Source organism: Prionailurus bengalensis, chromosome D1 (assembly GCF_016509475.1).
Source record: "Prionailurus bengalensis isolate Pbe53 chromosome D1, Fcat_Pben_1.1_paternal_pri, whole genome shotgun sequence".
Taxonomy (NCBI): domain Eukaryota; kingdom Metazoa; phylum Chordata; class Mammalia; order Carnivora; family Felidae; genus Prionailurus; species Prionailurus bengalensis.
In genome coordinates, this window is record NC_057346.1 from 97,941,291 (window position 1) to 97,963,534 (window position 22,244).

The 22,244-nt window shown below is 57.3% G+C and overlaps 1 protein-coding gene across 1 annotated transcript in view; it reads left to right on the forward strand.

Moving 5' to 3' along the window:
* Positions 1-4,593: 4,593 nt before the first annotated feature.
* PRDM11 (PR/SET domain 11) overlaps positions 4,594-22,244 on the forward strand; it is an 88,802-nt gene continuing 71,151 nt past the window's right edge. The window contains exon 1 of the mRNA XM_043581029.1: positions 4,594-4,790. The gene's annotated coding sequence lies outside the window, so the exon portion shown is untranslated. The remainder of the gene's footprint in view (positions 4,791-22,244) is intronic.

The following is a 22,244-nucleotide window of genomic DNA, read 5'->3' on the forward strand; positions in this document are numbered from 1 at the left end:
TCGGGGCCCCTGCACCGGCAACTCTTGGTGGGTCTGTTTCCTGCCGTGCCTCGACGGGAGGAACTAACGGGGGCTACTCCGAGGGGGTTAGGTAGGGGCTGGTGGTCTGTGCTTCCTGGGGAGCTGGCAGGAGAGAGGCAAGCTGTATGTCAGTTGAGCAAAAAATAGCAATGATGATCTGACCCAGGGCATTAGGCCTTAGCCACCATCGGCAGCTGGGCGAGGAATCCCTCGGTCTTAAGCCAGTCCCTCCTTCCTTCCAAGAGAGGGATCCCTCAGCTGTTGGGCAAGTGAACAAGACAAGACCAGAAGGGGACCGTGCCTGGCTTAACACAAGGCCCAGAGAATCCGGGTTCCTTCAGAAACTCTTCCAAATGTGGACTCATTTTAAATATTTATTTCTTGCCGTTAACAAGGGGGGGACGGTCGTCTTTAATAAAAGACAGATGAGACAAAGCTGAGTCCGCAGGATTAGAAGTGAGAAAGAGGGAATGAGGAGGAAGCAACTGCCAAAGCTGTTGGGAACGGGGGCGGGATTTGGCTCTGAGCTTCCTGGCAGCCTATGCAAAAAGGGAAACCTGATCAGTTATGGAGCTCTTCTTATTAGCAAGGGACATGCTTGCCAGTTCCCCGGGGCGCAATGCTGTTGATTTTCTATTCTTGTTTTTTCCAGGCACTAAATCTCGAATGAAATTTCTCACTTGAGGGTTTAGAAGGGATCATCAGTTGATGGCATGAACAACATGCTTGTTTTATAGCAAATGTGGAAGTGAATGACTAGTGAGCCAGGAGGCATTTAGCCTGTATCATTGGATGCATATTTTGCTGTATCATTATTATTAGCGGGTAAGAAAGGCCTCAGATTAGCTTTTCTTTCCAGAGAGCTGAGCTTGGGTCACTTAGAGCCCTTATTGTCCTCACAGGGACCTGGAGGGGGCTCAGATCGTCAGCACATTTTTTGCGGGGGGAGGTCTTAAAGTCCCCGACCTCACATTCCAAAATTCTAGTCTCCTCGTTTTGTGTGATATGCCCAAGAGAGAAACTTGGGAAATATTTTACCTTAGGTTGAAAAACTGCATTATGGGGGCGCCTGGCTGGCTCAGTCGGTTAAGCGGCCGACTTCAGCCAGGTCACGATCTCGCGGTCTGTGAGTTCGAGCCCCGCGTCGGGCTCTGTGCTGACAGCTCGGAGCCTGGAGTCTGTTTCGGATTCTGTGTCTCTCTCTCTCTGCCCCTCCCCCGTTCATGCTCTGTCTCTCTCTGTCTCAAAAAAATAAATAAACGTTAAAAAAAAAAAAAAGAAAGAAAGAAAAGCTGCATGATGGAGAAGGACAGTGAACCGGAAGTGTCCAAGAGCAGAAGATATTGAGCAAGGGGGTCAGGCAGACCTGGGTTGGAATGTTGTGCCACCTCTAACTAGCTGTGTGGCCTCAGGCAAATTTCTTAACCTCTCTGAGCAGGGTTTCTTCTCTGTAAAAATGGTGATGATTTCTGCCTCGGATTGAGTCAAAATGGTAACGTCCCCAAAAGTGTGTGCAGCCTGTTGCGTTCATTTCCATCCCCTATCCCCCCTCCCCTGCTAGTTTCAGGGAATTCAAGCGGAGCGCCCCCCCCCCACCCCCCCACCTCCACTCACAGAGCTGAAGTGAGCTTATCTTCCGTGGCGATTACCTTCAGGCCCTCAAGTCACTTGCTGCCCACACTAACCCGGACCACCTGTGCCGGCCCCTGGTGGCCACGGGCTCCCTTTGGACATGGTTCTAGCCACTCTCCCAGCTTGGTTTCAGATTCCTCCCTGTGCCTTGGTCTTGATTATCGGCTATGCGGCCGCTTCCCGAGGGCAGAACGTGAGACCCCCGCCCCGAACTCTTCACATCACGCAGGAGGACACTGGAGCCCGCACAGTCCCCCTCTCCAAGTCACACAGCGTGAGCTATGCCTCAGACCCGGGTCTCTGTCCCGTGGAGCATCTCTCTGCTCTCCGAGGGTGACAGCTGAGGTGCCAGCTCCCCAGCCCGCGGTGCCTGAGGACCCGGCCCCGCTCCGCAGGTGCAGCCCCCAGGACCCCGGCGTTCCTCGCCAAGGGAAGCCGGACTGGGCCAAATGGGTGGGGAGATTCAAACAGAAAACCAGCACTACAAGGAAAAATTCCCTCTTTGCCTCACTTACCAGCCCATTCATTCTCTTAAAAGACCACTCTTTGGCTCTTCGGAGGCTGTGACCACACTCTCTCTTTATCCGCTTGGCTTTCTGGCCTCATCCCTAGTTCCTCCGCCCACCCGCTCTCTCCTCCAGGCGCAGCTGACCACACGTCAGACACCCTGGGCACTTCAACACCCCTAGATCTCTGCTCGAGCTGTTGGCCTTCCTGAAATGCCATCTCACCACTGCTGAAAATTCCAGCCTCCGCAAGGCCCCCCTCTGACATCACTTCCTCGGTGTGCCATGCTCCTTGAAGGCCGCGAATGTTCCTTCCTCAGTGCCCTTCCCCTGCCTAGCCGCTTGGCCCCCAGCATAAAGCTTAGGGAAGCTGGGCGTGCATTCATTACCGAATTATTTCGAGCTAGCTGAGTGCCTCCGTAGAGGCCAGATGGAGACGTCCTTGAAGGATCCCGTTTGACTAATCTTGGTACTTCCCTGTACCCCACACTCTGCCTGGTGTGGACCAGATGAACACTCCGGGAACTTTTATCGTTGTATTGGATGCCATATAATTATGGCATTAGCTACTGTTACTGTGACCAGCCTGGCGATGGGCCCCTTTATTTATTTATTTATTTTAACGTTTACTTATTTTTGAGACAGAGAGAGACAGAGCATGAACGGGAGAGGGCCAGAGAGAGAGGGAGACACAGAATCGGAAGCAGGCTCCAGGCTCTGAGCTGTCAGCCCAGAGCCCGACGCAGGGCTCGAACTCACGGACCACGAGATCCTGACCTGAGCTGAAGTCGGAAGCTTAACCGACTGAGCCACCCAGGCGCCCCGCAGCGATGGGCCTCTTTAAATACAACTCTCATGGCCCCTCACGCAGAGCTGGCAGGACACGTGGGTTATTTAGTGTGCCTCACTTTGCAGATGAGAAAACTGAGGCTCAGAGAAGGAAAGTCACTTACTCAAGATCACACAGCTAGAAACAGACACTGGCTCCGAAGAAGCTGCGTTTTTGATGTCAAAGTTAAGGGGAAAAGATGATGTGGTACATAAAGTTTTTCGCCCTTCACACCCCCCCCCCCAACATCCAGACTCCAAGAGCCATCAGCACTTCCGGGGACCTGACCATGGACGCCCATCTCCCGGCCAGGCTCCCCGCCAGCAGCGAGGTCGACAAGGAACTTCATTCCCTTGGGAGGACGAATCCCCAGGGTAGTACCCACCGGAGGCTGCCTGTGCCAGCTCTTGTCGGCTCAGATGGACTTTTGACGGGGGAGGGATGAGGCGCCCCTCAGTGGGCAGCGCCCCACCTAGGCACCTTGGTGGGATCGAATCCCTCCAGGCAACTTCTGAGTGAGGGTTATGGCTAGCGTTTTAAAGCCAGCGCAGCACAGCCTCCCCTGGCAGGAGACCTTGCAGTTCAGCCTCAAGCCTCGCAGACAATGCCAAGAGAAAGGGGTTATTTTGGGAATGGTTGCCCTGGTTACGCCATCCCGCGGTGTCCTCTGCCCCATCACAACCCCTCCGGGTCTTCTGGGCGCTGAAGGAAGACTTTCAGACTTTTAAACACTTTGCCTTTACGAAAATTCCGCCCCATCTTTTCTTGGCTACTTTGTGACATTGAATCCCATTCACAGACGGAGAAACTGAGGAACCGAGCAAGTGAGCGAGGCGTAAACGTCCTTTCCAGGTCGGCCAGGGACCAGCCTGTCCGATTCTCAGAATCTCCAACCCTGTGACAAATGTCGATTTGAACAACACGTGCGATTCCCGACCTAAAACCGCAGCCCACCATAAACAGTTAACATTCCAAGCGAACCCCCAAATCCCTTACCCTCAGCTTGTAGCTGGTCTCCTGTGTTTTACGACTTTAGTTTGTATCTCCAAACTGCTGGGCATTCAAAGGGTTAAAAGGGACCAGGAGGGGGCCTGCTGCGCGCGGCGGGGCCTCGAATGGGTTAAAAATATAAACGCATTAACTCCCCCTGACTATTTGGATCAAAACGGGCAGCCAAGGGGCCAGGAGAGCTAGGGAGCACACCCCCCCTCACCCCCGCCACTGAATGCCTTTTTAAAATTCTAGAACTTTTAATTCCGACCAAAAAAAAAAAAAAAGTGTCCCAGTTCGAAAGTTCTCTTCACCTTTTCTTTTTTCATTTCATTTTTTTTTTTTTTTTTTTTTTCTCGATTTCTCCGCGGGCTGGGTTATAAAACTCGCCCTCTCCTTTTGGGTTCGAGGAGCTGGGTTCCCCCCTCCGAGCAGCGCGCGGGGCGGGGGCCGAAGGGGCCCCGGGAGTTTTTCTCCGGGGCCGGGTTGGGACGCGGCTGGTGAGTCCCGGCTCCGGCCCCTGAATTGGGGGGTCCGCGTCTGCCCCAAACGCCGCTTTCTTCCGTTTTCCATGTCATTTCCTGTACTAATAAGATGGTGGTCAAAGCAGGGGAGGAGAGCAGCAGCGAGTCGCCGCCGCCGCCGCGCCGAGGCTGGCGCTGAAACTTTGCCTCGCCGGGGACCAGCGCGCCCGCAGCGCGGCCGCTCCCGCCGCGGGGGCCGCCAGCCGGGGCCGCGCCGCCTCCGCCGAGCCGCCCGCCGGGCCGCCCGCGCCGCCCGGGCCCCGCGGCTGCCGCAGCATTCCCGGGAAGGTGAGTCAGCCCCGGTAGCCAATGTGGCCATTGAAAATGGCTTCGGAAAGCGCTCGGCAGTTTGCCAGCGAGCGCGGGGGCCGCCGGTGCAGGGGCTGCGAGCGGCTGCGGGGGGCGCGGGCGGCCGGGGGCCCGCGCGGGAGGAGCGGGGGACCCGGGCGGCGCGGGCGCGGGCCGGAGGGGGGGCGGCTCGTCCCGGCCCCGAGGTGGGTTAACCCTCGGCAGGTAGCTGCCGCCGCCGCCGCCGCCGCCGCCGCCGCTGCTGCGGGATTCGGGGGCCGCCCCTCCGCCTCCTTCCTCCCCGCTTGCTCCTCGCTCGCTCGCCTTGTTACAATGTAGCCTTTTCTCTGCGCCGACGTTCCGCCCGCTGACGGACGTGGCCGCCGACCAATGGGAGCGGCCGCCCGGGCCGAGCGTTCGGAATGAGAACGCGGTGACACGGGCGGGGCGGGGCGCGGAATGCTGGAGGGCTCGGTGCGGCCGCTGGCCTAGTTCTCGGGGGCACTTTCGGCTCGGCGCCTGGGGCATTGTGGGGGGCTCGGGCCCTTCGGGAGGCGGTGGGGCCTCTTCCAAAGCAGCCCGCGACTTCCCGCTAAATGTGGCCGAGCCGGAGGCCGTTTCTTTAATACGTTTGAAATCTTGGTTGCGGTGTAGACTCTTCGGGAAATCTCTGTGGAGTGTAGCCTCCTCCATCCCCCCACTCGCAGTCCCCAAGGTGCTCGCTCGCACACGCGGAAACTGCAGAAACTTAGCGGCCGATGACCTTTCCCCGGTCAAGGCCAGCACGCCCTAGGCAAGTCGCTGCAAGGGGAATGCACATTTCTTGAACGCTGGGCGACGCCGGTTGAAAAGTTGCTTCTGTCTTGAACTGGGTTGGGCAATAGAGGCTTGACCCCCGGGATGGGCCGGGACTTAGGAGAGAAAAATGTTAAATCTCTCTTCTTAGACGTTTGCTTCATGTGGAGAAAGGCCGTGGTATATAATTTGGAGTGGCTGAAAGGAAGCACGCCCAGCCCTTTGTGCGCGGGGACAGGAGGCAGTAATGAGAGATTGCTCTTGATGGCTGGAAACCCTATAAACTTAGGGGTTTTTGTCTGGGCTGGGGCGAACGAATTTTCCGTGGAGCTTGATGCCTGTGGCACTCAAGCTTCCTTTGTCCACAGTACCCCTTGAGAGGCATTGGGAGTGTGGGGTGCGTGGCCAGGAAGCTGGCCACGCGGGGCATGGTCTTCACCCACCAGCTCTCCGGGAGGTGCACGCAGGGTGCTGTGTGGGCGCAAGTCTGAACACCTTCTGGGAAGAGCCCGAGGCGGCTGCTTGAGTTTAATGACAAGGGGTTTCTCTGTTGGAGTCCTCCCCCCTCCGCCGCATAACTCGCGTGACTTTGAATTTGGCACAGTTACCTTTGGCCTCTCTGAACCCTGCTTGTCCATCCCTAAAATGGGGCCAACAGAGCCTGTCTGGCAAGGCAGTTGTGAGATTAAAGCCGATAGGGATAAGATGCCTCGTCTACGCCCCGCTCCTGATTTCAGAAGCGTTGTTCTCTCTCGGGGATTACTGCTAAACCGTGCTATCCCGGGGAATATCAGCATGACCTGGCAGGCCCCACCCAGAACCACGCAGTTCCAAACTGACAGGGCCTCCAAGGAGCCGCTGGGGCAGGGTCTGGTTCTCTTCTCTAATGACATTCTCAAGGATGAGGGGCTCCCCTCTCTTGTCCCAGGAGCCCTTGATCCACCATCACAACCGTCCCTTATATACTCTAGCGGCACGAGTTATGGTTCTGTCTTCTAGGGCCCTTGGATTGATGCGTTTCATGAATTTATTCTCCTTGGGGTCAAGTGAGACTTCTATCACCTGAATCTTTCCTCGCCCGGACGGGGGGTGGGGAGGCAAGGTTTTCGCGGTTCTAGGTCACTGGCGAGTATGAAGGAAGTAAAGACCCCTGGACTACGAGTCAGGAGCCGTACTTGTTTATTCAGCTGCCTCCTTGGCCTGTCTTCTTGGCTATGTCACAGTCATGACCAACACATGGTATCCAAGGCTGTCCCTTAATCTGCTCCCTAAGCCTCCCCGAGGGCTCTGATCTTGGCCAAAGCTGCCACCTTCTTGCCAGTCCTTAAGGCAGAAACGTTGGTGTCTCGGTTCCCTCATCCCAGTCCACATCCTTCCCCAGGTCTAGAGAACTTGAGCCTGTAGAGTGTATCCATCCACCTCTCTCCATCTCCCCTCCTCTCCAGCATCCTGGTCTCTCTCCCCAGGACAACGTTCAGAGCCTCCTAAGTGCCCACCTGCAACCTTCCTCCCATGCCAGACTCCACGGTGCAGTCTGTCAGATCTGTTCCAAAAAAGATCACGTCAGGCCTCCCATTTCTCGCTTAAAACAGTGAAAAGCCTTGTCGGTGCTTCTGGGATAAAGAACCAAATTGTCACCACGACCTGAAAGCCCTGGAGTGATCTGGCCTCTGCCCTCTCCTTGGCCCCATCTCCTACCCTCTCCTGGATCTCGCCGCGCTCCGTGTGTTGTTTTCTCCTGCGCGTGCTTGGCCCTCCTCCGGAATACGAACGGTTGAGATCTGAGGAATGAGTTAAGGCTGGCAAAGGGCAAGACGGAGTGGGAGGGTGTCTGGTGGTCCTCATTACAGTCCCCTACAGTTCCCAGTTCACCCGGGCACACGGTAGGACGGAGTCTAGGCCCCCTCGTGTTTGGGTGGGGCTGTGTGGCTGGCCAGTGAGTTGTGAACTTAAAGTGACGCAGGTCGCATTGGGCCAAAGCATTGAGTGCCTGGCACAGGCCCGTCCAGAGTGCCCTTTTCCTGTGGCAACTAGCAGTAGGTGGGATGGTGGCTGCTCTTGCTTTTGCTTGTGTCACTATGTGGGATGGAGCCCCAAGACCTTTGTTGTCTTAAACCACTGAGATTTGGGGGGAGGGGATGTTGGTTCCTACAGCATAACCTGACCTGACCTGACCGATACGGGGACTAGAGGAGCACTCCAGGCAGAGATGAGCAGACACACGCAGACTCGGGGAGGCTCATCCTTAGCAGCCAGGGCGACCCTGTTGACAAACAAATCTGAGGCCATCAATCCCTGCCTGAAAACCCCTTCAGGGACTCCCACTGCTGTTAGGAGAAAGATAGAAATCCCTTAGCTGCCCTCCAGACCCTATGGGGACACCATTTTGCATCCCTCCATTTGCTGTGTTCCACCTGACATGACACTTGCCTCCTATTGTCCCCTCTGCCCTGTCCCCTCCGTCCCCTCATATTGTGCATTGCACTCCCCCTGCTTAGGCTTCCTCATCCTTCAGCTTCCGCATCACCTCTTCAGGGAAGCCCTCCCTGATTAGGTCGAATCCCCCATTACAACCTCTCATGGCCCCGTGTACCTCCCCTTTGCTGCATTGCCGGGTAGCAATTTTTACATTTGTGGGTGTGGTTATTGATTGTGGTCTCCCCCTTTCGTCAGACCACCGGGAGCTCTGTGGGGGGCGGTGCCTGGGTTGGCTTGTGTGTGTGTGTGCGTGTGCGTGTGTGTGTGTGTGTGTGTGTGCACGTGCCTCTGTATTTCCAGCGTCTGCCCGCAAGAGCTGCTCGATAGATACCTTCTGAAGGATCCCCGAGCACTGACTGCAGGCTCACTATATGCTGGAGGTGAAGGACAGGATGAGTGAATGCTGTCTCCCGGGCGTAAGGGCAGGTGGGTGCAGCCAGAAGGAGGTGTCAGCCGTGACCGGCCTGTAGAGTACAGAAACTAAGCTCCCCGTACTTACAGGCGTCCATGCCGCAGAAGGGCTGTGTTTCTGGGATGTTTGAGAGGCGATTCCAGGAGGGCAAGAGGGTGAGATATTTGCAAACCCTTGCTGATGTGCTGAGCGAGAGAGTGTATGATTCAGCGAAGGGGCCACAGAGTAGGGAGAACCGGGGATGACGGAGATAATGACGATGAAGGCAGCAAATGTTTTTTGAGGGCTCATGGCGTGCCAGGTATGGTCCTAAGCACGTCGCTCTGTGGAAGACAACTCCACAGGGTGCGTGCTGTATTTCCATTTCACAGATGGGTAAATTGAGGCCCATTTACTTCATTGAGGTGAAGTAAAGGATCCAGGGTGACACGGTAGCATGGCCTGGATTGGGACCCTGGCATTCTGATGCCGCCTCCCTAGGGATGCCCTCTTAGAATGAAGGCAGAGAACCCCAGACCCCCCCAAGGAGAAGCCCCTTTAGAAACGTCACACAGGGTTAGAAAATCCTTATTGGGGGGTGAGTTTCCGGGAGGAAACACCCACCTAATATTGGGGTTTGTGCAAGCGGGTTTCTGGCTCCGAGCCGCTTGGTGGCCTGTTGCATCTCCACCCCTGCTGGGGCCTAAGAGTCTTTGGAGGCCCCAGAGCCCCATGTTCTCAGAGTGGGGCCTGCAGCTGGCCCAGGGGCTGCGCCGGAAAAATAAGCCGCGCAGAAAGAAAAAAAACAATGAAGAAAAAAGAAAAATGTGCTGTTATTTTTAAAAAGCCTGTTTCCTATTGCAGATTTGTATCTGCGCTGCAAAGTCCAGTGTTCACACAGTGCAGCCACCCTCGTGCTGATGGCTCTGGCTGAGGCTCTGGAAGAGGGGAGGCCCGGGGCATCCCTCAGTCCTTCCTTCGTTCATCGGGTGGTCGGGACGCTTGTGCTGTCCCTGTGCCAGGCACCGTGCTGGGCTGGGGGGTGAGGTGTGGGAGCCCAGTCTTGGCCCCTGCAGACCTCACAGGCCAGTGCGAGAGGTGAGCGATTCACCAAGCAGTTACAGGGTCTAGCAGAAGGGTGCGAGGCACGGACTCTAAGTCAAGGAAAGCTTCCCTGAGGAGGAGGCAGGCTTTGAGCTGCGTTTTGAAGGGCGAGGAGGATTTGGGCAGCAAAGAGGCATTCTAGTATGGGGTGTGGCTTCTGCAAAGGCATGGGCCCACACAAGGTCTCCGGTAGTTCCCTTGGCTGGAAACTATGTATAAGGGAGGAGGTGGAGGGAGATGAGGCTGGAAAGGGAATAATAGTAATAATAATATGAGTAACACACCAGCCCCGATCCTGCCTCAGGGCCTTTGCATTGGTTGTTCTTGCTCCCTAGAGCACTCCTATCTGTTATCTCCAGGGCAAGCCCCTTCACCTCCGGCAGGATTTGCTCAGATAGCACCTTCTCATGGGCACCTTCCTGTCTTAAATTCCCTACCCCCTGGTCCCTCCACGTCCCGGCCTTTTTTCTTAGTGTGGAACACATAGAACGAGCCCTGTGTGGGCCTCACTTATCTTGGTTCTGGCCATCTTGTAACTCTAATGCCAGTTCCCAGAGAGCTGGGATTCTCGTCAGTTTTGCTCTTTGCTGTATGAACAGTGCATAGCACGTAGTAGGACCTCAGATGTCTATAAAATGAGGGAATGAATTGAGCACTTACTCTGTGCAAACTGCTTTACATGCATTTTCTCACGTAATCTTCCCAGCAGCACCCTGATATTGGTACGATTATCTTCCCATTCTTTAGGGGAAATGGAAAACCCAGGCTCCGAGAGGTGGAGTAGCTTGCCCAAGGTCTCCTGGCGGGGATTCACATCGAGGCCATCAGGTTCCCGAGCCCTCCCGCCCTAACCCCCGATGCTTTGCCCCAGCCAGGCTGTAAAAGGTCGACGCTGCTGAGCTGAGGAGTTTACCTTCTGTCTGTGGGGCCGCAGGGAGGAGGCAGCCGACCCGGAGATCAGATCCAGGTCCCAGATTGCTGCAGCAGGTTGGGTGTGAGGTTGGAGGCGGGGAGGCCAATTAGGAGGCTGTGGCAGTCATCGAGGCAAGCGGGGATAAGGACGAGGGCCTGGGGGTGGCCATCCCAAGGTGGAAGGTGGGCTGGCGGGGACTTGACCCTCCACACTGGGGCTCGGAGTGGGTGGGTTGGGGCACAGTTCTGTTTCTGGGTAGCTAGGACACCCTAGTTAGGACCCAGCGAGTTGGGCTGGCCTCCTGGCAGGGAGGGGGGCACCGAGAGGGAGCCAGGGGAGCTGGTCGGGGGCACAGTGCTGGGCCACGGGAAGGGACATGAGCCTCGGGTTCAGTCCTGCTTCTGCCCCAGGGAGACCTGGGTGAGGGGCTGCTGCTCTTGTGGTTGTGTTTCCTCATCAGCAAAGTGGGATGATGATATGCCGGCCTCATGGAGGCTCTAGAAAAAGAAGCACGGGGCACCTGTGCGTGGCATAGGGCCAGCTTGGGCATCGCCACCTTGGGTGTGAGGTCATGACCGCAGGGAGGCATGCCTGGGGTGCAGAAATAGTCGTGTGCCCCTTGCTGGGGACAGCAGGGCCTGGGTATGAGAGGCTAAGCGTGGCATGGGGGCCTCCTGCTTAAAATTGACCTGACGACGTTTTCAGACACCCGTCCCACCCCGTCCCGCCCATGGGCTTGTGTTCAAGGCCTGTCATGTCTTGGCCTCAGTTTCCCTTTCTGTTAATGGAGACATTAGTGGGGCGCCTGGGTGGCTCCGTCGGTTGAGCGTCCCACTTCGGCTCAGGTCGTGATCTCCCAGTTCGTGAGTTCGAGCCCCGCGTCGGGCTCTGTGCTGACAGCTCGGAGCCTGGAGCCTGCTTCGGATTCTGTGTCTCCCTCTCTCTCTGCCCCTCCCCCGCTCGTGCTCTGTCCCTCTCTGTCTCAAAAATAAATAAACTTAAAAAAAAAAAAATTAAATGGAGACATTGGTATCAGTCCCGTGCTACGTTCTCTGGAAGAAAACTTTTTCCTCCGTTTTCTCATGACCAAATTTAAGAGGAACACATACGATGCCCCACGAGGTTGCTTCTACATCCATTTATGGATGGGGGAAGCTCAGTCAAGTTCAGGGGGGTTAAGTGACTCGCTCCAGGTCACACAGCTATAATCTAATCTTTCCAATTACCTCAGGAAACCCACATTTATAAAGGAAGCCTCAGGGGTCACCTGCCTGTGTTACATAATAATTCCCTGCAGGTCTCCTGGGTGCTTTAAATGTGGGGTTTATTTATAAGCTCTTGGTTTACACAGCTGGTTTCAGGACCCTCTCCCCACCTGGGAACCTCATGAGTGAGAACTCGCAGGCATATCTGGACAGGCCAAGAACCTCCACGAAGAAATGACGCTGGGCGAGGGGAGAAGGGAGGAGGACGGGAGGGCTGCTGGCTGTCCTGCTCCCCGGTCTCGGCCTCAGATCCCGGGTGGGTGCCGAGGGGTGGGGACCCTGTGTGCAAAGGCACACCTGGGCCTCTGGAGCCTTCAGTGGCTTCTAGGGCTTTCTCCTCCACCCTTCTCTCTAACCTACCCAACCCGACCCGTAAGGCCAGCGGGGACGCTTCCCAACTTTGCCTTCCTCCAGATCCCTTGTGAATACCCCAGCTCTCGTGACCCCCATTTGGGAGCTGAGAAAATAGAGCCTCGTAGCGGGAGAGCGGTGCGCTGGGGCTCACGCTGTTTAGGGAGCGACCAAGCTCAACCCCAAATCTGACACCCCTTCCTGGGCACCCACCATCCTGCCATCATCAGAGCAGGGTGGGCCTTTGGCCCAGTCTCTGCACCCTGCTCTCCCGAAGGAGAGGCTGTCGGGTCCTGCTTGACTATCTGCTGTGGCAGCGGATCACCCCTTCCTGAGGGGACGGGGGCGCAGCGGCCCCCGGGAATGTGCGTCCGCGAAGGTGCTGGGGTGGGGAGGGCCAACGGGGCTTCTCCTGGGCTAATGGCGGGGTTGGGGGCCCGAGTGGGACCAGGAGAGGAGACGAGCAGCTTGACCTGGGCACTGAGCTGGGCTGCTATGGACGTCACCAAGCAAGTAAATATGGAACCACCCCCACAGTGTCAGCTTTCCCAGAGTGGCTTCTCCCACTATCTGTCACTTTCCCCAAGGGAAAGGGGTGAAGACTGGGAAGGGCTCCTGCTGCCCGATGCTCGGGGGATAGAGATGGACGGCCTGGGAGGCTCTGGGGCGGCTGAGGGGCATGGGGAGTGGCCCACTGGACCCTCCCCCCCAGCAGGGAGTGAGCCTCTCGTGAGGGCAGCTGACTGGGACCCGGCCCAGGTGGACTCAGCATTGTCATGGCCCAAGGTACGGGGAAGTTGGGCTCTGGTGGGCGGAGGTAGGGGGAGGTGGGAGGAGGCAGGGGGAGGTGCGGGGAGACACTTGCAAGCTGGGACCCCGTCCCCGACCTCTCCGCAGCCGGGCCATTCATTGCCCCAACCCAACAGGGCAGCATTTTCCCAGGGTGTTGCAAGGCACCTCCCCAGACAGCTGCACCCTAGAGAAAAGGCCAGAGCAGCCAGAGTGGCTCGTGTTTAGAGAGGAGGTGAAGAGGTCAGAGGCTCAAGGTGTCCCAGGGACGGGGGCAGGGTCCTTACTTAGACTGCGGGAGGGGAGGCCAGAGGGGTGAAATCTTCAAAGGAAATCCGCCAACTTAGCATCCAGGGGAAGAATTTACCCCCCCAGAAAGGACCTGGGGTCTTGGGTGGAGGAAACGCAGAAAGGGAGGAGCCAGGGCCAAGTTTCAGGCTGGGTGATCCCCGGGGCCTCTGTAAACACCAGCAATAGCCCAACTTGAACGAAGCCTGTAAGTGTGGCCGGGCCCTTCCTGAAGCGGTGTGCCACCTGATCATGCCGGTGTTATTAGCCGCCACTAACAGAGAAGAAAGTGAGGCCCCGAGACGTGAAGTGACTTACCCAAGGCCCCACAGCTGTGAAAGGCAGAGCTAGGACTTGAACCCAGGTCTGTCTGATTCCGGAGGCTGAGCTCTTCTCTACTGTGTGGGGCTGCGTCGCTGTTATTCTGTGGGAACTGCTCTTAGAGGCGGCTGTGCTGGGAAGGAGGGTCGGCTGGAAAACTTGCTGGGCCCAAGCACCTGCCCCTGTGATGCTGGGTAGTCCTGAGAAAGTACAGCGTCGGCCAGGCCGCTCATCCTCTCTGTGCCTCTGTGTGCTCGTCTGAGAAATGGGGCCGCATAGCACGGGTGCTGCCCGTGTTACAGGGTTGTTGGGCCCTTCCCAGCCAATATTTGGGACAGCTGATCGGGGAGTGCCCCTTGGGCTCTGGAGGACCAAACATAAACACGTGATTCGATGGGCCCCGAACCCAAAGAGAGGGTGGTCTGCTAGACCTCTCCCCATCTCTGGGCTGTGTGTTACTGGTGTGCAGCGAGGTAGGTACAACATTGAGAGTAAGTGATGAAAAACTCCTACTGCAACTTGACATTGCTGTGTCATTCTTTATTGTAACTTACAAAAGCATCAGTTGGCAACAGATTGGAAAACTTAAAAAAAAAAAAAAATCTCTTTCACAAATAGCGTGAGGAGCTCTGGCCCAGATCGTAACTGTGATTGAAGGTGGGAAGTGCCCTACTTGCTCAGGGATGTGGCGGGGAGGGGAGGGGTGGGAGAGGGAGAGCCCGTTAGGCTTCCTGGAAGAAGCGACATAGAGCTGGACCTCGAAGGGAGAGTAGAAGTTTGCCAGGTGGAGGAAGAAGGCAGGAAAGTTCAGGCCCTGGGAACAGTATGTGGAAAGGCAGACGGCCTGAGGATCGGGTGGTTCAGGGACGTGGTCTTGGGTGTTTGCGAAAAGGGAGAGGAGATAGTTCTGGGAGCCCGACCGGGAGGGCCTTGAATGCCAGGCTGAGTCAGGACTTGAAGACTATTCTGGAGGCGGAGGTCCTGAGGTGGGAGATAAAGTCCCAGCTTAGGAGGTGCTTTAAACGACCGAAGGGGCCATCCAAGTGGTGTTTCCTTTCGGTCTTCAGCCTCCAGGAAGGCAGTTTCTTGGTGCCCAGTGGGGTAAGTTGTTGGTGAGCCGGCCTATCCTTGTCCCAGTTGAGGCAGCCAGCCCCATGATTCTGCTGGTGCCTGGTGGCCCCTGGGTCCCTTCTGGCTGGACGGGCAGGCAATCAATCCTCAGGTGTGAGCAGCAGGCCTTCCCAGGCTGCTCTGGTCAGTGGGTTGGCACCTGTCGTGGCTGGCTGGCCATGGTGGAGCCTTCGTGTCCCCGCTGCCTGATGCTACCCGTGCTATGAACTGTCAAAGGGGGTGTCCCGGCCGCCCCCAAGGAGTCCAGAGCCATGCCAGGGAATGTGGGCAGGAGGAGGGAAGGCCGAGGTCCGAGGCTGAGGCCTGAGGTTGACCAGGCACTGGGCGCGATGGCGTGGGGTCCGAACAGGAGGTGAACAGTGGACAGCCGCCTGAAGTGGCTTCCCGCACCCACCCTCTGCTGGGTCAGGGCTGAGGCCTGCGGGTGTGGCTTGAGGAGTGAACTCTTGGTTGAGGCGATGACGGACGGTGGGTGTCCCATCCGGGGCTAGCCAGGTGAGTGTCGCTGCGGTGGTCTCAGCCTGGGGAGGAGAGGAGCCAGCCCGCCCTGTCTGGGGGCTGCTGGGAACAGCCCGTGGTGTGCCCGGGCCTGCGTGTGGCCACAGGTCCAGGGAGAAGGCTGGCCTGCGGGGAGGAGAGAGAGCTGTGGGAGGCCCCTCTCCTGCCCGCCCCACCTACACCCTCTTCTGGGGCCCCCCGTTCAGAGAGGCCCAGCCTCCTGCTCCCTCCCTGCAGCTCCCTGTAGGCTGGGCCCCCAAGCCAGCGGCAGGCAGGACTGTCTGGCTGCCATTTAGCGGGGAGTCCAGCTGCCCTGGATCCTGCGGGATGGGGCCGGGGAAGGGGGGGTGCGGGGATTTGCAGCCTGTCTAGGTGCTGGCTGTAGGACCAGGAGTCCCTGAGGGGCTCTGGTTTTGACAGTGGCCTTGGTTGTATCTGGAGGCTTAAGGCCTGAGTCCTTGGACCTCTGTGGCTCTCTCTGCCTTGGGCTGGTCCCACACTGGACTCCATACTTGCCACGGCCCTAGGGTCCCCCTGGGGTGACAGAGGGAGGCTCTGGGGCAGCCCTCCCTCAGGCTTCATGCTGCTGCCAGCCTTGGCCAGAGCTGGCGCTTTTCACCGTGAGCACCAGGTGGGACCTCCTTGCTTCTCAGTGGCCCCTCTCCCGGATCAGATCCTCCAAGGCTATGCCCCGGGCCCAAGGGCAAGTCCGGCCCTTTGGCCCACTGCAGCCGGTCATGGCTGCTCTGTGACTGAGCTTTGCTCTTCCTCCTTTGGTTTCCTTTTGCGGATCTGTCACCTGCCTCTGCCCCAGTTCCCTGGCTACCGGTGAGGCAAGGGCTCACTGGCCTGGCTCCTGGAGTCCCCTCCCCCAGTTTCAGGTAGAAACCGCACTCTTCCTTGGCACCCGCCAGTGGCTCCCTGCCCTCTCTGAGCACCCTGGCCCTTGGCCCAGGACAGTGGCCAAGAAAGGCTCCTCTGCTCTTTCAGACTTACTCCTGTCTCCTCGCGCGTCCTTGTCTCTGTCCGCCTGGAGAATCCTTCTGTGTGTTCCTTCCTGGTCCCTGCCTGGGGCCACAAACGGGCCCCTTTCTGGCTGCCTCTGGGCTTCAGATTTGCAGCAAGTCTAGCTGCTTTTGGAGCTCCGTCGTGGCCACCTCCGTTCCTCAGTGCCCTGTATCCGTGGCCTGGATGGGGCCCTACGTTTTGTGGGAGCCCACAAAGCGACTATGTGGACGATGTCTCATTTCAGCTACGCAGCCGGCTTGGGAGTTAGCCACCCTCCGCCCATTTTGTGCAGACGAGAGGGTTGAGGTGCCATGGGGCTCAGTGACTTTGTCAGGGTCTCTTAGGAGAAGTCAAGGGCAGGTGCTGGGACTCAGACCCATGTCTCTTGGCTCTTGGCTCGATCTCATTGCTGTCTTGCCAGGCGAGGTAAGAGCTTCATTGACCTTTGCTTTTTATATTGTCGGGGGTCAGAGGCTGGCTGGGGCTGGGGCTCAGCCTGTTGTGGATTAGGGCTCACCATGCGCCCGCGGCCATGGCCATGGCTTGGGCTCGGTGTCACAGGGGCGGTCAGCTTTATGAGCATTTCTTCTCCTCCTTCTGTCCTGAATTCTTGTCCCCAGCGTGAGGTCCTCCCAGAGACACAGCCCCTACGCTGGGAGTCTGAGGCTAACGCCGGGCATGCTGGCCAGTGGCTGGGGGCTGCTGGGACTGAGAGCCTAGAGCTAGGAGTCCCTGGGAGGGAAGGGGGGTGGAGAGACTGGCCTGTGCGTCTCTGCCCAAGTCACGGTGAGGGTCCACGGCCTCTCCCTCCTCTAGCGTCCGAAGCTCTGTGCTTCCTTAAAGCCACTCTTGGTGCACGAAGAATAAGGGCTTTGCTCCTACTGCCCTGATAAGGCTCTGAGGTTCCGAAGGGCCAGCTAACCCACCTACCCTTGTTTTCTTCACGTTTTTTCGAATCCCTCCACCCCAGGGTGGATGCTTTTGTAATTCCAGGGACAGGGAGTTCACTGGTTCCCCAGGCAGCCCACCGTGTCTTTTCTTATGTTGTTTTACTAAGTTTTAATCGTGTATGGAATATACAAATGTACCTTTTCGTTGCAAAAACGTCAAATATTATTTAAACAGCTAAGTATTCTCTTCCTGGATAACCACAACATTCCAGCCGCCTCCGCAGGGTTAATCATCACTGTTATTACTTTGGCGTATAGCCTTCTGGATATTTTTCTATGCATCGACACACAGAACCTGTAGGAATATGTGCCATTGTAATGGGTACGTGTGTGTGTGTGTGTCTGTGTGTGTGTGTGTGTGTGTGTGTGTGTTCAAACAAATGGTTACGGATCATTCGGTCAATGCTTTTCTCACTTAACATTGGATCTAGGAAATCTAGTCATGGTTTTGCATAGTCAACTACTATAATTGTTTTTTCCTCCCTCCCTCCCTTCCTTCCTTCCTGCCATCCTTCCTTCCTTCCTTCCTTCCTCTCTTCCTTCTCTCTTCCTGCATTCTCTTAATGAAAGGCATTTAGGTTAATTCTGATTTTATTCTTCTGCCTTCCTGGGCTTACCTAGAGTAGCTATACTGCTGGGTACGGGAGCCTGTTGCATTTTTTAAATTTGTTTTTTTAACGTTTTATTTATTTTCGAGACAGGGAGAGACAGAGCATGAACAGGGGAGGGTCAGAGAGAGGGAGACACAGAATCGGAAGCAGGCTCCAGGCTCCGAGCCGTCAGCCCAGAGCCCGGCGCGGGGCTCGAACTCACGGACGCGAGATCGTGACCTGAGCCGAAGTCGGCCGCTCAACCGACTGAGCCACCCAGGCACCCCGCCTGTTGCATTTTTTAAATGCTTATTGCACAATATTTAAAGTCTGTCCACTGAGACTTTGCACAGAACCAAATGTCACCCTGTAGTTCCCAAACTATTCCCGTGTCTCTTCTTTAGAGCCGGGGGAAAGGGCTGCTCTCCTGTCCCCTGCCAAGTCCCCAGAGAGCTGCCGACGGTAGCCACGGGCCCTGGACACTTTCCTCCTTCACACTTGGGTTTTTCTACCCTTACTCAAAGGACGCGTTTTTGCGTGACCCATCGCTTGGGTGGCTGTTGTGGCAAGTGGGCTCTTGGTGGCCTTCAAATCTTGGTGGTTCTGGGAAATCTCCTTCACCTCTCTGTGCCTCAGTTCCAGCCTCTGTAAAATAGAGGTGACAACTGCATCTGCGTCACGGGGCTTCTGTGAGGACAAAGAGGCGAACACAGGTAAAACGCAAAGTGTTGTGCCAGGCGCCCAGCAGAATCCCAACAGTGCTCTATCCCGAGGCCTCGCCTGTATAGCTGCGCTCCTCACCCCTGCGGACAGGGGCCTGTGCTCCCGGTGGGCAGCCTGGGATGACTCCAGCCTTTGCAAAGGTCTCATCCCCCTGTCCACTCGCTGATTTCCCAGAGGAGGCTGCTGCCTGGGAATGCAGCGGGTAATTGGATTTCTTCCCGGCTTGGCCCTGCAGGTCCTGGACCAGGGCCTACGGGGAGGGAAGGAGGTCAGCCTGACCCTTCGCTCAGTGGTGGTGGCCGGGAGCCTGGTAACGTAACCCCACACCTCGGGCAGATTTACCGGCTCTCAATGGGGCCCGTTGTGGCCGGGGATTTGATCTCCCTTAGCCTGCAGGGTGGGCAGGAGAAGAAAGCAGCTTGGGGCCAGCCTCTCCCCGGAGAGCCCTGGGGCCCCTCTGGGCCACACTGGCTGGTCCAGGCATGGGTCTGCCTTTCAGCTCCCAGGGCAAATCTCTGCAGGTGATTTATACTTAGCGCTGGAAACATGGCGCGTTTGCTTTTTCCTCACCTCCTCCCCAGCCTTCAAGGTCTAAACCACCTCCGATGCCATCATCTAATCAGCTCATCACAGCCACCCGTGAAACGGGTGGCCCGGCCAAGGCCATTTCACGGATGCAGACACCGAGGCTCAGAGAGGTTAAGTGACTTTCCCAAAGCCGCACAGGTAGCCGCCGCTGGAGTTGAGACTATACCCAGGCTGTCTGGCTTCTTGTTCAGTTCTTTTTCGTGAGGCCACCCAATGTGACAGTCTTGGCAGAAGGTGCCTAGCTGGGCAGGCCTGCTTGACCTCTTCCCCTTCGGTCAGTGGCATGTGCGGTCAGTGAGCACAGAGGGTTGGGATTATTTCCTAAGAAGCGAGAAGCACCGTAGCTGGCCCGGGGCCCGGCCCTTCCCCAGCACCAGGCACAAACCCTCTTCGTCGCTAGAGGTGCAGGGGGACAGAGTGTGGCTGTGTCAGCTGTGGCCATCTGTCCCGCTGGGGCGGGGGCTTGCTCTCTGAACCTGTCCTGTGGCGTGTGGGCAGGGGGCCACAGCAACCCTTGGGACGTTGGGTGCTCCTGCCAGGGAGGCAGGAGAACAGCCATCATCGGGCCCATTTTAAGACCGGAGAAAGCAAGGCTCAGAGAGGCCCGGGGGCTGCTCTGAGCTGGCAGCTGGCAGAGGGGAAACTCGAACCCCACCTCCTGATTCTAGCTGTAGAACCCTTACCAGTCACGCTTTTGGGTCACACCAAAGGCACTGAGCTGGCCTAGCTCTGAATTACGAGCGTGGCTGATGTGGGCATGGGTCCTGGGTCATGAATGACTTCGTATTTATTGAGCACTTACTATGTGCCTGGTGCTAGTCCACGTGTTGACCTGTAACATTTCACTCAATCTTCAGACCAACCCCATGGGGTAGATACCATTATTATCGTCCACTGACAGCTGAGGAAACTGAGGCCCAGAGAGGCTACGTGACTCCCCAGAGTCATATGGGGGTGAACCTGGGATTTGAATCCCAGCGGTGTGGCTCCAGAGGTTGTGTGCGAACCACCACAATGCTTCTTGTGGCCAGGAGGACCCCCAGGGCAAAATACACCTGCCTGGCTCTTGGTGGTGCCGATGCACAGCACGGCAGGTGCTTGGTAAAAATGTGTCAAGTGAATGACTCCATGAATGACTGAGGCTTTAGACAAGCAACTCAGTCTTCCTGGATGTCAGTGAAGTGAATACCAAGCCGCCGTTCTTCGAGCCTCGAGGGGAAGGGCCCACTTAGCATGTTGATATTTGAAAGTGCTGACGAGCTCAGGGCTTGAGCCGTGGCAGCTCTGGTCCCTCTGAGGGGGGACAGTGCCGCTGAGCTGCTCTGAACTGTGTCCTGGGAGTGAGCGGTGCTGCCCTGAGCTGTCGCACTGGCCCTCAGCTGCCTGCCCCGGGGGGCTCAGCTGCATGGGTGGTGGTGGGGTGTCACCTGTGACGGGCCTTGGGCTTCCTCTGGGCCAAGCCAGGGGCCAGAGGGGCTGAGGGTGAGCACTGTGACTGCGTCCGTGCGGGACCCTTGCATTCCTAACGAACACTCACAACCTGCTGGGTGATTTGTGCGCGCGCGCGCGCGCACACACACACACACACACACACACACACACACACGTCTTCTTGTCAATTTCGCGGGCGCGTTTCTTCCCCAGGCTCCCGAGGCGAGGTGACCCCTCCCAGGTTCCCACAGGTCTGGAGCAGGATTCTGCCTTCTGAGGAGCCTCTCCAGGTGCTCACATGTTCCCTGTAGGTTCCAGAAGTGTGGGCGGATATCAAACATAACCAGATCAGGGGGCCCCAGGAGGTCTCCGGGGTGACTTCCGCCTCAGCTGCCCCTGCGGGTAGGGAGTCCCCCTCCCACTCAGATTTGCTGTCTTTGTAAATAGTTTTGACAGCAGGTTCCCTGCAGTGGGACTCGGGAGATGCAGTTTCATCCTAAGCTCTGCCACAGGTTTGCTGTGTGGCCTTGAGTAAGTCCCTTCCCCTCTCTGGGCCTTGGCGCACAGCCCTGTAAAGGAAGACCATGGGGCTCGCTTTTGTCTGCTGTTCTGTTCCTCCATTATGGGGTACGATTTTATGCCGCATTTTCTCAACCCCTTTTTAAGACACTAGGATATTGGGGACCCTCCACCTTGCCACGCGGGGACAGCGGGGCTTGGTTCTGGTATTGATTAGTCGTGAGACGGTGAAGAGCATGTGGTAGGACTTGCCAGGGAATCCCCGCTGGGTCCACTGCCCTCGGACCACCCTGAGAACTCCCAAGTTGGGCGGGCAACACCCAGCTGGGGGGGGGGGGGGGCGGGGGGGGGGGCGGGGGGGGGGGAAGTGCAGCTTTTGGAGTTCATGAGATCGGGGTTGGAATTCTGGCTTCGCCCCGGACCTTTGGCCACCTACCTGAGCTCTCGGCACATTCATTCCTCACCTGGGAAGGCTTGGGGTTGACATGATGAAATGCTTGAGCTTCTCCCCAGCAGGCCCCCGGCACTTAGCAGGTCCCCAGCGGCAGCCATGTGGGTCTGTGGAGTGTGGTGGGGCGGGGGTCAGCGATGGTTCCGGAAGGCCTGCCAACGGCCCTGGAGGCTGAGTCCAGAAATAGAAGACCCCAGAGACAGAGGCTCCCGATGGCCAGGCTGGCCTCTGCCAGCCCCTGGGAGGCCACACTGAGCTGGCAGCGTGGGCCTTCCCTCCCTCCTGGCCCTGTTGGCTGCATAAATTACTCGGCAGCCTTTGGGCTAATTTTACCTTCTTGGTTTTCATGAATCATTTCCCATCCGGGGGCGTGTGAGAGAAATGGAAACAGCTCTGCCAGCTGGATGCCCCAGCGCCAGCCGCAGTGCAGCGCCTGTGGTGAGAGCTCTGCTTGCGTGCTTGCAGGGGTGAGGACGGGACCCCCCGGGGACCCCACCAGGGGCCCCCGAGGGCTCGCTCCTTCCAGCCGTGTCCCTGTACCTTCGGGGTATCATGACTTGGAGTAAAGGAGCCCCAGCTGGTCCCGGAGCTGGAGCTGGGGCTGAATGGAAAGGAATTTGGCGTTGAGTGACCTTGCCGTGACGGCCATCGAAGGTCTGTTTGGACCTCAGCAGAGAGGTGGTTAACAGAGAGCCCCCGGTGGCCCCGGGGGCCTGTTTGTGATGAGCTCCAGGAGTTCGCCCGAATGCTGACTTTTCCTAGTGACAGAATACCAGAGCTGACAGGTCCTGACAAAGTCAAACCTAACCACCTTGGATGAACTGGGGCCCGGACCGGGGGAAGGAATTTGTCTCAAGTCTGTCCACCGGT